Here is an 18,338-nt window from a genome sequence, read left to right as displayed (position 1 = left end):
GAGATCAGCCACCTGCCTGACGGCTGGCTCATGACATTCAGATAAGGACAAACATGCCTGCGAGATCGGGACCCACATCTTCCAAACCCGCTTGGCCTTGAAAGTCCTTTTCTCTGCAGCGACCAACACCCGTGTTCTGAGCAACAGTCACCCGAAACCACCGTTCCCCCGGGACCCCTCCCAGGGCCCCTCACAGCCGCCGGTCCAGGAAACCACCGCTCCCCCGGGACCCCTCCCAGGGCCCCGCACAGCCGCCGGTCCAGGCTTTTGCTGAGCAGCGGCCTTCCATCCCCGGCACGTTTGTCAGTAGATCAGGCTCCCAGGAGAGCTCTGTCCTTGAAGACAATCACTTCTGATTGATTAGCCTGAGCTCTGATATTGGCTAGTAACAGAAATCACGTAATAACGTCGGAAATCTTACAGACAGCTTGTCAGCATCCTACAGGAAATCCTCTTTCCATCACAAAAACCAAAACAAAATTCTGCTTCCATGCCCCACATTTACCTTAAAAGGCTGTGAATCAAATCATCTCAGAGTGTCAGCATGAGATCGTTGACAAAAACAGGTGCTTTAGAATCGGGGACCCCAGGCCTCGTCATGCCTTGGACAAGGCCCAGAACTTCCATGAGCCTCAGATTCTTCAGCTGTGAAATGGACACCTTCCCTAAATGGAAAGGTTGTCATGAGGACTAGAAATTATATATATAGTGTGGGAGAACTTCTATATTTTATTTTTATTATGTGCATCAAAACTTGTAAGAGTCAAACTGCATGAGTCTGAGGTACTCTTCATGACAATCGGGGATAATTTCATAATTGGCCACATTTACATATTCTCACGCATTTAAAGTAAAAGGAAGCACACCGTTGCCTCACTGAACATCAGTGATCAGAGCAGTTGAACACTTGATGTATTCACGAATACTTCCCAAGTTATGTATTTGTATGCATGTAAAAACAGATGCAAAACATATTTGGAAGTTCTCTGTCGAAGGAAATTTCCTTCAACTGTACTGAAAATGTTCCAATATGTGATTAAAATGTTTTTGCCATGTATATTGTCAAGCTCATCACTTTACGGTCTGTGGGCATGTTAAGGGTGTCACAGAATGGAATCCCCTGTCATTATAACTTATGATGGATTACAGATAAACAATATGATGTAGGTCTGCTCAGAGCATTCTCTGTAAGCAGCCAGACTGTAAATCATCCTGATTTATGGGTCGAACACCCCGGTCGCAGCTATTCGACTCAGCTCTTGTACAAACGACACATCCATGAATGTGTGGCTGTGTGCCAATAAAACTTTATCTGTGGACACTGACATGTGAACGTCACATAATCAGGAAATTTCACATGTCAGGAAATTTCATTCTTCTTTGGATTTTTTTCACCCATTAAAAAAAATTTCAAAAAAATCCTTTTTAGTCTGTGGGACGTACAGAACCCAGCAGCTGGCTGCAATGGCCACCCACCAACCCAGAATATCGTTTATTATATGATCAGATTCTCTGTAATGTTCCTCTTTCATATTTGCATGAGCAGAAAAATGTCAACTTATACATGGATTTCTTCAAGGTGAAAATGTAAAATGTCTTACCATAAACTCAAGTTATCCTCTACAACCCGACAAAGCAAACCCCTGGTGCTGGCAGAACGCGTTCTGATTTGGACCCTCAGGGTCGGGACTGGAGATACTCCGGTGGGTCCTGAGCTGAGAGGGGAGGGACTGCGGGAGGCGGCACAGCGGCCTTCACAGGATGGAGAGCTGAGGAGAGGCCGGCCCCTCCTGCCTGCAGCTCTGCCTCCGCGTCTGACGGCCTCACCCTCCTGCCCTGCCCAGACTCCAGCCATACAGTCCCGGCCGGTGCAGCCCACCCATCCCCACGCCAAGCCCCCCTCCAGGAGCACAGCCCACGAGGCCCAGGGACCATCCCCCCTGTCACCCCTGTGCTGCCACAGTCCTGACCCAGCTGGGGCGTCAGGGCTCCGGGGGCTCACGTCTAACAGGTCAGAGCGAGGTCGACACCTCTTGTGGCAGCTCCCTCCTGGGTGCATCCTCACATCGCCAACTAGAAGGCTTTGCAAAGGCCTCAGTTAAAATCGGAAAATGTTGCGAAAGCTTTGCTAAAACGCGTTGCTTTCCTGGATAATTTAGTAACTGGGATGTGAAAGAGAAAAGAGAAAGAACAGTAATCAGAAAAATACAAAAAGAATTACACTGAAATTTAAATTGTGTGGAACAAGTTCAGGCCTTTTGAGAATTAATAAAGAGCAACGAGCAAGGACATCTCCTCAGGGAGTGTGTGTGCGTGCGCACGTGTGCGTATAAGAGAGTCCAGGCCCCCCTCCCCCCCCCCCGCAGACCCCCGCCCTCCTGGTCCCCTTACGGCCCCACCCAGCAGAGGAGAGCCTGCTGGGCCCCACGCCGTTGGAAACAGAGTCACAGAGCCTGGGCTCTCGCTCCTGGGCCGTCCAGGGCATAAAGGGGAAGGTCGGTGAATAAATGTGCGGGGAGGTGACAAGTGACCTGAAGACTTGAAGAAGTAGCAGGTGACTTCAGAGGACATACGGGCTGCAGTCGAGAAGGTCGGGAACGTTCCTACAGGAGAGGGGTCCCTAATGGACCTGCTGGACGGGGACAAGTGGACACTGTGCACAGGGTGGAGCCAAGGGGCTCACGGTCCCCTGTCCTCAGACAAGGGGGGATGAAGGGACCTGAGCGTCCTCGGGGGGCGGCCCCGCCAGGACAGTCTCAGCGCCTTCCGGCTCCCTGGCCAGCTGTGACGTGTGACAGGAGGGTCATAGCTCAGGTGTGATGAGCGAGACCCGCCAGGTGGCCACGCGCCTGTGGAGTCACAGGGCCTGTGACTCTGGCCGCGTCCGCGCACCCACACCAGCCTCTGGGGTCAGAGGCGGAAGGTCCCCCCGCGTCGCGGTGGGGACACAGGACGAATCCATCACCAACATGGTCCCCGAGCAGCGGGCGCCATCCGAGGGGATCCGTCTCCCGGCGCCTGCCCGGCCTCCCGTGGGCTCCGGGCCCGGCCCTGCGCCCTTCGAGCCGGCCAGTGCATCTCTTGCAGGACTGCTCAAGGCCGGCGCCTTTATTCCCGTGCAGGGCGTCTGTATCCCCGTCCCAATTGTTCCCTGTCTCCCCGGTGACACGGAGTCACTCGGCTTCAGCTGGAGACGCAGCGGAGAAACGCAAAGCGGCTTAGCATCCCTCAGCCTGCAGATTAAGTGTCTCTTCAAAGATGCCAGCCCAGATGTGGCGCAGCGCGCCTGCTCCCCCCGCAGCAGCTGGGAGCCACATCCGCCCCCAGGGCAGGTTCCCTGCGCGTTGAGCAGGAATGAAAGCTGCCTTCTTAGGGGCGGGCGTTTGTGCGGACGCATAATTTTCTGTTTACATTACAAAAGGGCAAGCTTGCGGGTTTTCATTACGGACACACAGAGAGAGAGACAAGGTGTTCTCCCGTCAGCAACTCCTGCCATTCACAGGCGGCAATGGTGTTTGCATTGGTCGGAGTCACCCTCCGCACGCCCCACCACACACACACGCGCGCGCGCACGCACACACACCCACACCCGCACACCATGCACACCCACGCACACCCCTCCCACTCCCCCACATCCCCCGACAAGTCACTCCACCGCAAGGACAGTGAAATCAGCCGTCAGCATCCAACGTCACATCCGAGCAGGGCGCACTGCTCTGTGAAGCTCAAAAAGCGAAAAAGAAATACTGTTCTCAACTCTTTCCTGCCGGCGGATTCCAACAGATAGAAATTCAAGCGTCAGAAAGACGCTGCTGGAGGCCCGGGCGGTGAGTCAGATTTTGAAAGGGTTCAGAACTACTCGCTCCCATTTAGATCAGTGGCAACCGAAGTGCACGGTCTCTGACAACCGCCCGTGTTGGGAGAATTTCTTTGAAGTCTGAGTCACAAAAGCCACATCCATTTGTAAGCTTTGGTCTTGTTGCCAATATGAGCTGAGACATCTCCAATCACTGGCTTTGGCTTATGGCGAAGTTGACTTTTTTGTCTGTAATCCAGATGTGATCCTTAGAAACGAAGTTATTAGCTACACTCCTGAGGAAAAGCTCAGAAAATGCCTGTTCAGCCAGCAGGAAACGTCTCTTTAGGCTGTTTCGAATGTGCCACATTTTTCCAAGGGCGCCTCTTTCTGTCCCCAGAACCAGGTATGTGGTCCATGTGACCAGGAGTCTAACTCTGCTGCTGCCCGCTCTTTCCCTGGTGGGTGAAACGACGCTAACAACGCGATTCCCATTAAAGATGATCGTGTGCGACACAGTTCTCGGGAGAACATGGTGTCTGGTACCCGCAGGACGTCTATTCAGGGAAAGTCGTCTGGACAAAAATGCCTCCCAAAGAAAGACACACGTTTCATCTATTCCTGGAATCAAAGTGGTCTCGACTGCACATCAGAGGAGATTCAAGGGGTCCAGTGATGACCGAGTGAAACCACTGGGGAGAACTTAGTGCCGTCACACCCTCCACCCTGTGCGCGCGCGCACACGCACGCGCGCACACACACACACACACACACACACGATGAGACGAGAGGATTTAAATTTGCTCTGATTTACATCTCCAGAGCAAAGAGGAGGCACTCAGGCCGGTCCTGTCCTCTGCTCCCTGTGCCAGGCGCGGCTGCCACGCAGCCAGTGACCCTGCACTGGGGCATCGCGGCCGGCAGGGCTGCTGCAGAAAGGGGGCTGCGAAACAGTCCAAGGATCACGCGGAGGCCAGCAGCACGGTGGGACAGGACCTGAAGCCCTCCCGGAACATTTCCGCAAAAGCCACACAACAGGCACTAAGTATAAGAGACGGTATAACTGAGTTCGATGAAGCAAAAGCCCAAGGACGGAAGCGTGGTGTCTGCGCCGCTCCTCCACGGACGGACGGGGAAGCGTCAGGAGCTCGGACGCCCTCCCGTGGAATCGACGCCCCAGGGCACCAAGCGCTGGCAGGACACGGGCCTCTCCGGCGCCGTCTGCCTCTTTCCCACGAGACCCCGTGAGGCCCTGGGAAGAAACACTGGGTCAGGCCCCCCAGGCTTGGGGTACTTGGAAGAAAGTGCCCCTCAGAGCCCTTTCTGTTGTAGAAAGTGACTTTCGACTGAAAGCTGTTCTGGGGATGGGTCTGGTTTCCAAACAAATCCAGTTTCATGGAGTTAAAGGTTTCCATGTGGATGAAAATCAGTACTTTTGAACAATTTCTCCCCAACGAGCCATTGATATCAATTCCCTCGCAACTTCTGCAGATACACATTTCCCAAAGTGGATGCTCTGGGTGGCCCGGGACATACAGGGGCGGCTCAAAAACTCCTCCTCTGGACAAACGAGGCTGAGAACTAACCAACTTAGTCCAACCAAGTTAACCCGGCCGCGTTCACACGTCCAGTGTTGCCACAGCTCGGACGTAGAAGAACCAGCTGTCTCTCTGGACCCCATGGGCACGGCCACTGCCAAGGGCGGGCACAGAAAACGAGGAGGGACAGCCAGACACCCCGGGCACGCGAGGCAGAGAGGGGATGTGTTTGGGCTCCACGCGCCACTCCTGGGGCTGATGCACTTCATGGTGACGGCGGCTTTTCCCTGAAACCTCACCAAGATGCACTGGTGCTTACTTTCTGGTTTCACGTCACTGTTTTAGTAAGATCATAAAGAACAGAGCACAGGGCAGAAAAACCTGGATCCAAACAAGGAAACACGATTCCCTCTCCATCTGGCCAGCGAGTTTCTGCGTGGCCCTAAAATCACTTCTCTCTCACCACATCAACATCTCTATTATTTCATCAGAAAAAAAAGAAAACATCTTTATGTCTCTCTCTCTCCCTCACGTGACCCTTAAGGACAAAAAAGTCCACGAGGAAGGAGATCTGGCTCCAGCCCAGCCTGGAGCCCGGGCCTCGGGAACCCCTGAATGTCACGAGCCTGCTTCCTTGTCTATAACCCGGGACTCACCGCGCTGGCTCCAGAGACCTCACATCACAGGAGATGCCAGAGACGGGCCCGGGAAACAGCGCAGTGCCGTACAGAATGCGTCTGCTGTGATTAAAGGTGACAAGAACCAACAACGTCTCAAAGCGTTCTCTCGTCCCTACTGGGAAGGCTGTGCACACGCGTGTCTGTGCGCATCCTTGTGTGTATACATGTGCGTATGCCTGTGTGCATGTTTGCACGTGTACATGTGTGTTGTGGTTCATTAATGTTTGTGCACACATGTGTGTCTGTGTATATACACGTGACTTGTGGATGGTGTGTACATACATGCCCGTGTATATACATGTGTGTCTGTGTGTAGATTAGCATGTGAGCATGCACGTCTTGTGTGTATGCGTGCCTGTGTGTGCATGTGTGTACACATGTGCACGTGTGCGTACCCGTGTCGGTCCCCACGGCAAGCGCAGGGGCTTGTGGTCCTGAAGACCGGCGCTCCGGCTGCCCGGCTTCGGTGTCGTACCCAGCTTTGGACTTGCCCTCAGTTTCCACGTGTCCACCGTTTGGGGGATGCTTCCACCAATGGTCTGGACCCCGGGAACTCCCTCTGGCAACTAGTAAGTCATGATAAATCATACGGCGACATTTTAAATCACCACGAAGTCCAGTCTTTAGTAAGAATGCCTATCACGACATTCAGTGAAAAAGCATGAGACGAGAGTAACGCATGGTCTCTGCTGTGCGTGAAACAGAAAAAGTAACAGAGAGAACACAAGAAAACAGGTTTGCTGGGAGATGAACAATCCCTTTCATTTTCTTCTGCCTCTGAGAATGTTGTAGTTTTTATGCAATGATCACACAGTAACGTGTTACAAAAGGAGAAAGCAGAAGGCCACTTTTGACGTAGGGGCCGGGGAGCATGTGCGGAATGGAAATTGGGTTGGAAGAGCCAGGCAGCAGGGCACCCTCCCTGGGGACCGTGCTGGGGCAAGTTCACGTTGAGTGAGAGGCAGAGGGCCAGCTGCGCAGGGGCAGGGAGCCGTGGGGCCCGGGTCTGTCCTCTGCACCTGCCCGTGGGCCCAGCAAAGAGATTTCATGTTATTATTTTTTGCCCCCAAGATCACTCTGACACCCATTCTACCACGTTGTGTGCGAATGTGAGTCGGACTCTGGCCCCTCCCATCACTGTCCCTGGGGAGTGAGGCCTGCTGCTGGGCTCCCGCCGGGGCCACACTGGGGCCACACTGGGCCCGCCAGCGCTACAGTGGAAGCAGCAGGTGCCAGGCGGGCGCTGAGGGGGCGGCAGCAGATCTGAGGCCTCGGGGCCCCCAGCCAGCGGGGATTCTAACACACGACAGGGCCCTCGCCCCACCACAGAGGTCCTCACACTGCTACCCGACGAGCCCTCCCTGGGGTCACCGTGGACACAGGAAAAGGAATTACTGCGGCCATAAGCGGACAATCTGTGTCCCTCCCAGAGGCCAATCTGCAGCTGAAAGAGGACAGGACAATACTCCCTGTCCCCAGGGCGCTCGCTTCCTTCCCAGGTCCCCCTGCCACGGCACCCTCTGTCCGCCATAAACCCCGGTGCCCACCTAAACGGCCCCGAGGGTTTTCATGCCAACTGTCTGAAGGGCTGTTTATTTGCCTCAAGTACAACAAGCCATGTTGACGACACTCCCAGTTTGGAACAAACATGCGAAACAAACAGAAAGTTACCCAGGAGAAGAGCATGTTTTTTATTGCAGGAATGGCACACGTAGGGCGGCATTCAGAAAGCTGTATTTGCCACTAGTTCAATCAAGCCTTTAGTGAGCACCTACTGCGTCCCACCATCATACTGGGTACTGGGCATGAGAAGATGAAAAAGACACGGCAGCCCATCCAGAGGCCGAAACACACACACACACACACTCACACACACACACGAATTGCTGCGGCTCATAAATGCCACAAGGAGGGAGTGTGGAGGCCGAGCCAGGGCCTGGCGTCCACACGAGGAGCCCGGGCTCCCGAGAGCGTTGCCCGGCTTTTTCTGAGTCAAACTTAAGTACAGAAAAAGCAGATTGCTTCAAAGAGGATTTAACTTTTTAACACTGACCATTTCTGAAACCAGCCCTTCCCACCTCGTGGAAATGCCATCTGGGTGCCCCGGGGTGGACACGCCTGGCTTGGCCAAGAACGAGGCTGCGTCTCGAGGCTCGAAGCTTCATCAGACACACGCAGCATCACCTCAGCACCTGCGGGATGCCGGGATCCCACGGCAAACCCGATTACTAAGTGACAGAGCGCCCTTGGCCTCTGCAAACGCATAATATCATAACCCGTGCTGGGAGGCGGGGAGGCACGTTTACTACCTAATGCTCTAGTGGTTCCCCATCTCAAAGATTTCAAGAGACAATCAGGGAAAACAAAAGCAGAATGGACGGTTACGAAAAGCAAATTGGAGGGTATAGACAAATTGAATTATTCTAATAAGATGTCTCTTTGAGAGTTTTCTTCATCAGGCCCAAACCTGACTGCTAATTAAGTTATTCCACTGGAAAGGAGAACGTGTATCACTTTTTTCTTTTAAAGAACCACTTTATAACCTTTAGTCCCATTCCTGCTTTGGGCCACAGGGGTGTAAACCTGTAATTAACAACTTCTTTATTACTTCCGCAGTAGTGATTGCCATGTATAGCCCTAAGGCAGTGAGAATAAAATCCTTCCTAATCCTCCTCCGCTCTCCTCCCCACGTTCAACCGGGCACCCTGGTTGTTATTCGATCTCGCCAAGATTTCACCTTTCACGAAACCTCGTGCTCACCGGGCAGTTCCCGCACCATGACCTCCCCTCAAGGCGATCAATACGGCCTCTGTAATAATTCCCTCCTTGCAGAGAAGCCTGGAAAGAAAAGGGGGAAAAGAAAAAACATACAGGCCGGGCTGAGATTAGATTATCAATTATCAGGAAACTGTCTGCAACTTCAAAGGGCCGGGAGCTGGGGAAAGCTCAGTTTATCGTGACTGTAAGAGTCCTCAATTATTTCCAACCGCCCAGATGTGGAGCAGCGTGGGGCCAGCAACTCTGGTCGGGGGTAGGGGGGGCTCGATGGGGAAGTGGGGAAGCGGCACTTCCTCTGGAATGTGAGTTGTCCATTCTGGGTCAAAAGTGACAACATGGGGACACTGGGTGTGCTGGCAGCCAGCACCTCAGCCCAGCCACTCATGTCCACTCGGGGCCAGCACTGCTTCAAGGACACTAGGACGCTCTCATCCCCTCCCTGAAACTCCAGCTTTCACGCTGGTCAACAGATGGCGAAAAGTATGTCAAAGGATGATGCCTCCACGGTCCGCAAAGCTGCAGGACCTACGGCCTGGAGGACACAGGCGGCGGGGACACACCTCCAGGGTCCGCAAAGCTGCAGGACCTACGGCCTGGACGACGCAGGCGACTGGGGACACACCAGCCTGGGAGCAGAGCATCAGTGACTGACATCACTTTCTGATTAGAATTCGGCGGAGTTTTTTGGGTTTTGCTTATTTTGGGCTTTTTCCAGTGGGATTATTGAGACCTTGATTTGACCCACGGTATCTTAGAACTAACCAGAACAATGGAAAATTAATGTAATGTTTATCAATACAGAGAAAAGTCCTCTGGCTAAAAAGATACCAAATAAAAAACAATTAAATTCTCCTGCGGTCACGGGGCTGGTTAATGAACAGCCCTTGCTGTGTGCAGAGCACCAGAGTGGAATTCCTTCCACAGCTGCTGCCAGCCGGCCCGGCCTCTGCTTCTCCAAACCCACCTGCTCTGGAGGGCGAGCCGTCCACACTCAGCAGAGCCTGTCCCTGCCGCCCAGTAGGAACCCTGTCTGAGCAGCCTCGTCGTCTTTTGTGTGTCTGGGGCGGGGCAGGGGGTCCTTTCAGAGGGAGAGCACATTCCCTCCCAACAGAGAAGAGCCAGCTTTCAGTTGCCCTCCCCCAGTTTAATTTTCACGGACTCGAATTCCCAAATTACTATTTTTTAGAGCACAGCCTCTCAGAGAGAGCACCCTGCTTGTTCTGATTTCATCATTTGTTTCCAACTTTTAAATTCACTGTGTGTGTCAGTGTAGCTTGAATAAATGAAATATATAGAACCTTCCGTTCTCATTTTATTTTTGAGTTGGGGGAAGGATCTCTACCTATGGGGGAAAAAAACACAATTATTTCTAAAAACTGAGAAAGGATAAAGCGAAATTCTTTTTAAGACCAGCCATAATCCCAACATCCAGGGGCAATCCATGTAATACTCTGTCGTATTTCAATCTTCTTTCCAGTTATTTTTACATTTTGACATCATATGGTTCTTATCATTTTAACTCTACTTTTTTCAAAAAACTTTCTTAAAGTTTTCCATGTCCTTGAAAGCTCTACAGATAACTTCAAAGACTATGCAACAGTCTGTCATATAGGAAGCAGTGGTTAGAGCCACTCAGTGCTACCTCGCATCAGTTACCCCAGGAGGTGGCCGCTTTCCTGGGCCTTTCTGTGATCTGATCACAGGTCTTCGCGAGGACCCGATGGTCCCCGTGTAATAGATGAGAGACTGTGGAGCAAAGATGTCTCGTCCAAGATCTCACGGTAAGTAACCAAGATGCCTGCAGGGGCTTGCGGTTCCCAAGCCAGCTCTCACCCTCCACCCTCAGCCCGGAGTCAGCTCCACCCTTTCACTCTGTTTGAACATCCAAATTGTTTCCAGTTTTTCACTGCGCAGATCTCATTTTCATGTATCCAGCTTCTTCCCCACTACCCAAAATGTGTCCAGAACCACAGAGATGTAGCCAGGCTGATTTGTTTTACTTCCTTTCTTGTTCCCCCTTGCAACAGTGAACTGGCAGTGCAGTGGGTGGGGCCCAGGTGGAAGAGCGAAACAGAAGCAAAGAACCTAGATGGTCTATAAAACAAAGAACCACAAAAACAAACAAAACAGAGTCCTTGAACTGACCAAGGCTGTGACCTGGGCATCAGGGAGAGACCCGTCTGGCCTCCTGCAAGTTGTAAATTAACTGCTACGCGGTCGCCGGACACCAGGCCCGTGAGGGGACAGAACCACCTGTGACTTCGGGGCAGAAAGGGCCACTCAGACCTCTTGCCTCTGCCTGCCTGGGGGCTGCCGGGTCTGTGCCGTCAGAACAACATGCTGGCAGATGTGGTTTCAGATGCTGCTGCCTCACTTTAGAATATCTACAACTCGGATCTTCAGAAGGGCCAACCGACCCAGAGGAAAATGAAGAGCAGACGTTACTCTGGAAACCAACCCTTCAGCCGTGTGTCAAGAGGCCACCGTCGCCAGGAAGTCCCTCACAGGTGGGCGTCCACATCACCAGAGCTGCAATGTAATGGCTACCAATCGACATCCTTGTTAGCATTTCAAGAAAAAGTATTCAAGCGAATGGATTTCCCTTCACACTTTAAAAATAATGACAAGGCAGCACAGAGATGTGCCTGTGTCTTCTGAACAGATGCGGTGAGCATCCTTCTCTGGCCTGGCAGCTGTCTGACATCTTCATAATCCAAACCACTAAAAATTCTTACAAGACCAAAGCTCAGTTCCCTCTTTTGCAACGACTTTTTTTTGCTACCTTTTAATGAGCCAAATTGCTAGTCCAGACATGCTAGGGAAGGAGCGAGTGCCAAGTGGAGAGACCCTTGCTTTTATGTGCGCCTCTCTGAGATAAAATAAAATGATACGTAATCTTGAGTTACGTCATGATGCAAAATGCTGTGGTTTCCTGGAAAATGTGGAGCTAATCAGTTATTCATTAGGAATTAACTAGAGCATCAGTTGTCAGATTAAACTCCTTTAAAATTCCCAGTTTCCCTTTCAGGGTGTTAACACTCTAAGTATACTGAGTCCTTTGTGTATATTTAAGCAGGAAAGAGGAGAAGGCTTTCTCATGCGCAAACGGAAAAAGAAAACAAAAGTATCCTTTGCTGCTGTTGTCCAGCCAGCACTTGGTGATTTGCCGCAGTGGCTCAGACTCAAAGCCGCAGACACACACTCGGCCACATGTGTGTCCGACAGGCAGAACCGTCAACTGCCCCAAACGGCCAGAGGCGGATGTCAGTGGGGGATTATGCCCTCCTCGGCGTCATTCTTCCCTGTGTCCGCCCCCAAAGCCAGTTAATCGCCGCGTCCGGCTCTCCAACTCCCCACTCCACTTTCTCCGCAAACTGTAAACTGTAAACACGCTTCCTTGATGAGCTTCGTTGCTTCAAAACAGCCAATCTTAGCCCAGTACTGTCTTGAAAGACATAATCTAGAAACTGTAAAACATCACACTACTTACTTTTGGCAAAGATGTTACACGATTTTCTGTCGCTACCCATGCAATAGCTATGTCTACACAGGTATTTTATGTGGCTTCAAATGCATTTGCATCAGGTGAGAACCACGGATTTTCCTTTTCTGTGTCCATTTACTTGGTTTGGCCGTGTGTCCTGAGTGTCTTCTAGAGGCCACGTGTGCAGGAGAGGGGAGGACCCTGACTGGCGGCTGCGAGCTGCCTGAGTGGAACCAGGGGACCAGGCATAGGTTTTGATTCCATGATTTAGTGTACACTCAAGAACTGTGGACAAAGATTTCAACTTAAAAAAAAAAAAGTGTTTCAAGCGGCTGGAAACATTTTAGAAATTTCTGTACTTTTTCTTCTTCCCCCCACATATTTAGTTGGGTATTTTTAAAACTTTGTAGTATCTCCCATGTTTTGTCTAGATGCTTTTAAAGAAAGAATTTCTTCCGAAGTTTGTGAGCCTTTTGAGGGAAGCCTGGCTGTGTCTCTCCTTGTGTGGGTGGCACCATAAAAGTCCCTTTTTTATTCAAATCTCCCCAGGATCGAGTAAAGCTCTGAAGCCACCGGCAGAGAAGCAGTAACAGATGTGACGGGCGTAAGGCGTCAACATGAGAAACAGGAGTCTGACCTAAGGCTTTTTAATATAAATAATAATTCGCACTTGCTGAGAGCAACTGGGTTAAAACAGTCCTTATATATGACACACAAAGGTAAAAACCTGGCATGAAGGCTTCGTTTGTAAATCATCCTAGAAAGTTCCAGCACACAGAACAAGACACGTACAAAGTTTATCCATCTAAGTATATGGTGAATATTCATATGTTTTTGCCAGCGTGTCACTGATGACCAAATACTGGTAGTTCTTTTTCCAATCAGTGGTCGCTGTCATCACAGGGACACTTACGTGCACAGGAGATCTGGGCCCAACAAAGTGGTAAACGTTCTCTCTGTGGATATCATTTTCCTTCCTGGAGCTAACAGCTCACTTCATTTTGATGTGGTAAGCATTCCTAATAATGAAAGTTAAATCAGAACCCATTGGGCTGGGAACCAGAGTGTCACAGACAGAAATCAATTTTCTCAGTGTTAAAAGACCGCCACTGCTTAATGTATGTTAACCGAGCGTGCCTCACGTCTACCACAAAAATACCACATTTCATATTACTTATAAGATATGATTGTATTCACAGTAACCAAGACATGGAGACAACCTAAATGTCATCGACAGATGAATGGATAAAGAAGACGTGGTACATATATACAATGGCATACTACTCAGCCATAAAAAGAATGAAATAATGCCACTCGGGGCAACATGGGTGGACCCAGAGATTATCATACTAAGTGAAGGAAGTCAGACAGAGCAAGACAAATACCGTATGATATCACTTATGTGTGGAATCTAAAATATGACACTAATGAACACATCTAAGAAATAGAAACAGACTCACAGAGGTAGAGAACAGACGGGTGAAGGGAGGGTAGAAGAGGGATGGACTGGGAGTTTGGGGCCAGCAGATGCAAACCAGTCTATAAAGGGAGGATAAACAACAAGGTCCTACTGTGCAGCACGGGGCACTGTATACAATTTCCTGTGATAAACCATCATGGAAAAGAATATAAAAAAGAATGCCTGTGTGTGTATAACTGAGTCACTTGGCCGTACAGCAGAAATGAACACAACATTGTAAATCAACTATACTTCAATATAAAAATAAATTAATAAAAAAAGATATGATTCTGAAGCAACGAGACTAACAGGTTTAAACAAATGCACTGATTTCAATATGCAAACACACAGTTATCCGGGAAGCCGGGTGGTCTTTCTGTTTCTCTCCTCTAACCAAAGCCTCTCCAGGGAGCCTGTTTCCCAGTCGTCTTCAGAGCCACCGGAAGCCAGCCTCCTCTCTCACGGCCGCCCTGGAGCTGGCCCAAGTGGTCCCGCAGCCTCAAGGCGCCCTGCTCATCACAGCTGGTCCTGGGTGCCTCTGCCCTCACACAGTGTGACACTCGGCCCACAGGGCTCTGCCCGCAGCCATGGGCAGCGGGGCAGCTCTGCATTCAGATCGTATCCTTGGGCAACGGAAGTTTCTTTTGACCAAATGTACAACCAGGCTCAGAAGTGATTGTTCTGAAGAAGGCTCTATTTGGATGCATAAATTCTATGTTTGTTAAGTAAACCTGTCTCTTTGTCGTCATACCTTCCATGCCTTCAGAAAGCCTGTACGGCGGAGTATTTCATCCTAATTTCAAGATTTAAATTAATACTGTTATGAATACATTATTGGTTTTATTATTAATGATGAAAACAGCAGCTAATATTGAATAACACACTAAAGCACTGTCCACACGTGCCCTCACTCTGTCCTCACAACGACCCCGTGAGACAGGAATCCCAACTCCCCCCACTTTTCACAGCAGAAAACTGAGCACAGAGGCCCCTGGACGCCCCACTCTGACGTGGGCAGGGGGCGCAGGCGGGGGAGCAGGGAGGCCGTCTGGGACACAGACCCACCCAGAGGCTCAGAACCACCCACGGGAAAAAGGAGCAGCCCACGGTGGGCAGGCCCTCCAGGGCCACACCAGCTCCCGGCCACGGCCTCGCGGGCCAGCAGACGGGACAGGTGGTGGAGCAGCCCGCGGTGGGCAGGCCCTCCAGGGCCACAGCAGCTCCCGGCCACGGCCTCGTGGGCCAGCAGACGGGACAGGTGGTGGAGCAGCCCGCGGTGGGCAGGCCCTCCAGGGCCACAGCAGCTCCCGGCCACGGCCTCGCGGGCCAGCAGACGGGACAGGTGGTGGAGCAGCCCGCGGTGGGCAGGCCCTCCAGGGCCACAGCAGCTCCCGGCCACGGCCTCGCGGGCCAGCAGACGGGACAGGTGGTGGAGCAGCCCGCGGTGGGCAGGCCCTCCAGGGCCACAGCAGCTCCCGGCCACGGCCTCGTGGGCCAGCAGACGGGACAGGTGGTGGAGCAGCCCGTGGTGGGCAGGCCCTCCGGGGCCACACCAGCTCCCGGCCACGGCCTCGCGGGCCAGCAGACGGGACAGGTGGTGGTGGGCTCTCCTGGACCCCGGCCGAGCTGCAGGAGGCCTCTGGTCCCCAGAGAATGAGACACTCGGGGGGCACAGGGGCCGAAGCCTCTGTCTACACCCAAGTTCTGCAAGCTCAGCTCAGCCGATGCAGCCAGCCAGCCCCCAAGGACCCCCGGGTGTCCGTGGAGACCAGATGCCCTGGGACTCTGTGCTAGTCTGGGAAGCAGCATCACGGCCACAGCAGCCAAGACACAGGGCTCAGGGCCTCCCGGCACCTGTGCGCTGACGACCGGCCTTAGAGCCAGAGAGCCGGTTCCTGTCCCACCCCTTCACCAGCTGTGTGAGGTCCAGGCAGCAACACCCCGAGCCCCAGAGTCCTAGCGGTTGGATGAGGTTGACGAGGACCGCCCACCTCCCGGCGCTGCCGGGTCAGGGGAGAAGTGATGCACGTATGGGAGCCCACGGAGCCTGTCACTTTGCGGGTCCTCCGAAGACGGCCGGCCCCGGACCGCAGTCCTTTAGCGGTTGTCCGGATCACGCTACGCTGAACTCGGACAGTTATGGGGTAGGAGAGCGCGACTTTTATTCATTCAACAAACAACTGTAATACAAAAAGTGCGTTTGACACCGGAACAGTCCCCGAATCAGCACTCTCCTCAAAGAGATTCAGATGCTCGGCCCCAGGAGACCCGACTTCTTACAATGAAACACTTCAGTCTTCAGGCAACTCAGCCAGATCCCTTTAAAACAAACCCTACGCAGGACCGCTCTACAGAAGGAAAGGGTAACCCATACCCAGCAGAGGCCGCGCTGGCTTCGAACAGCACTCGATGCGGCTACGTTTCACAGGCACCCAGGACGCCGAGCCCTTGGGGTTTTGCCAGGGGGTGACGGTTATTTGTTTGGTTTTTGAAAGATCTTAACCTACATAAGGCTTGGGAAATCGAGAGCCTAAGAAACTAGAGAAACCTGTGGACCCACAGTAACGGCATCAGCTCCATTAACAAGTCTATTAACTGGTGACATAAACAGCGAGGCAGCCCAAGGGTGGCTGCCACCCCCAGAGCACGTGTGTTTAGGCCGAGCCGGGACCTCGGGGGGGGCGGAGGTCCCTGCCTGAGCCCTGCCGGCGGGGGGGGCTCGGGGAGAGGCTGCTCCGAAGAGACTCACAAACGTGAGTCAGGCCCCCCTTTATTTAGTGCCAAGTGATAAGCAAAAGCAGCCCGCTTCTCGCTCGTGGGAGAAAGGGCTCCAGGCTCTCATTCAGAAGACCGGGCTCCGGGTCCTCTACCAGAAGCGATCCCCCCACCCGTGGCACGTCCACCTACCAGGTGGCAGTTACCTTATCTGTGAAATGAAAATAACCACGTGAAGTGGAAAGCCCAAGGCAGACCTAGGCCCTCGTGGCCAGCGGGTCCGGGGCTGCCCAGATCCTGCTGGGCTCCTTCCTGGGCCTCCGTCCCAGGACACTTCCTGCGGCCTTGCTTTCAGTCAGAGGTCAGTTCTCACTTAGCTGCAGCTGAGAACACACCCAAAGCTTTTCTTCCCAGAGTTTACACACTTTTCCAGAGGCTCTTGTTTTTGTTTTTAAGGCTACAAAGCCTTTAGGTTTCAAATAAACTAATACCTGAAGAAATGATTCCAATAATAAGCAGGGCATACTTTCAGTTCAATTTAACAAATTTCAAGGAGCGCTGTTTATACAGGGATGTACATATTTCAGGACATGATAAGAAAGGGCAACGCTTTCTGCCTGCAGTGAGTTTGCGATTTAGGGAAAAGCAGTCAGGGGTGGGGAAGCCAAGATAACACACAGGCGAGAGGCAGAGGGAGATAAACGCCCTGAAAGGAGGAGGAAGAGGACACCCGGAGAATTCGGAGGCTCACGAGTCGCCTCCAGCCAGAAACGCAGCAAGTGTGGACAGGGGTCCGCACGTGCCGAGGGGCCCGAAAGCGGGAGACGCTTCCTAAGTAGAGGAGGGAGGAGACCAAGGCCCCCGCAGGCAGGCGAGAGGAGGCTCCCCAGCTCCACCCACCCTGCTGGCCACACGGGTCATGCCAGGAATGCTCCTAGCGACAGCAACTCAGGTAGGAAAACAGGTGACGGCAGCAAAGGCAAGAAGTCTCTGAAATCAAAGGTGAATGAAAAGTGCAGACAGCAAAACTCTGTTAAGACGCTCTCCTCATCAAACGGGCCCCCCCAAAGCACTGACTTAGAAACTGACGTGCTTCCATACGACCAGTCTTCTCAAAGAAGTTCCAAGGAAGCCCCTGATTTCGTTCCACTTTCTTAGTTATTTCACGCAGAAGGGCAGGGGCTCCAGGGCGCCACCCCAGGCACTCATGACCTGCAGTGAAATCCTCGGTTCTCTATTTTACGTCCACCTCAGCAGAACATAAGAAGTTATTCACGCTGCACCTGTGAATGCTGAGTGGTACACAATTTGCAAATGTCTGGGAATTGTGCAGATATTTGGCCTCACTGTGAGCAATCCTGAAAGGTGCTCCATTAATCCCCAGGCCCTGATCAGGACGATCCCAGGAGCGATGCCACCGTTTGCAACAGGAATGGTGGAGCTTTGTCATAAGAGGTGTCTGGTTTAGAATTCAGCTTAACTCGGAAACACGCACCTACATGGAGTAACAAAGGCAAGCAAAGAAAACGAATGGCAAGCATGCAAAATGATAAGGGAGCTTGTTCCTCTAGAGTGGAAAAGGTTCTAAAGCATTTTCGCTGCAATTTGCATTGTAGTTTATAAGATTTATCAGTTCTCATTCAGGTCACCAAAACTACAATGGAGAATTTGATATTAATTGGAACATTAATAATGCATTTCTAAGCTAAATGATGTCCCTGGGATTTCAAAGGAAATTTCAGAAATGCGTGGCTGAAACGCTCCACGTAACCAGACATGCCGAGCCCTGCATCAGGTATTCATTTGAATGGATTTTTCCTTCAGCACGTCCACGGGCACTCCGTAAATTGGTGGATAAAGCAAATGCGTTCGTGTAAACTGGTTTGAT

At 52.0% G+C, this 18,338-nt stretch overlaps 1 long non-coding RNA gene across 2 annotated transcripts in view; it reads right to left on the bottom strand.

The window, feature by feature from the left end:
* Window positions 1-18,338, bottom strand: part of LOC117196671 (uncharacterized) — a 198,946-nt gene that overhangs the window by 157,964 nt on the left and 22,644 nt on the right. The window contains exon 1 of one of the 2 annotated variants that reach the window (XR_004476955.2): window positions 8,775-8,855. The exons of the other annotated variant lie outside the window; for it this stretch is intronic. This is a non-coding gene — a long non-coding RNA (uncharacterized LOC117196671). Of the gene's footprint in view, window positions 1-8,774; window positions 8,856-18,338 lie in introns of those variants that run through there. 2 annotated transcript variants of the gene reach the window in all.

Source organism: Orcinus orca, chromosome 15, assembly GCF_937001465.1.
Source record: "Orcinus orca chromosome 15, mOrcOrc1.1, whole genome shotgun sequence".
NCBI classification, from domain to species: Eukaryota; Metazoa; Chordata; class Mammalia; order Artiodactyla; family Delphinidae; genus Orcinus; species Orcinus orca.
The sequence above is the reverse complement of the archived record's forward strand: the minus strand, read 5'-3'. Positions and strand labels throughout refer to the sequence as shown.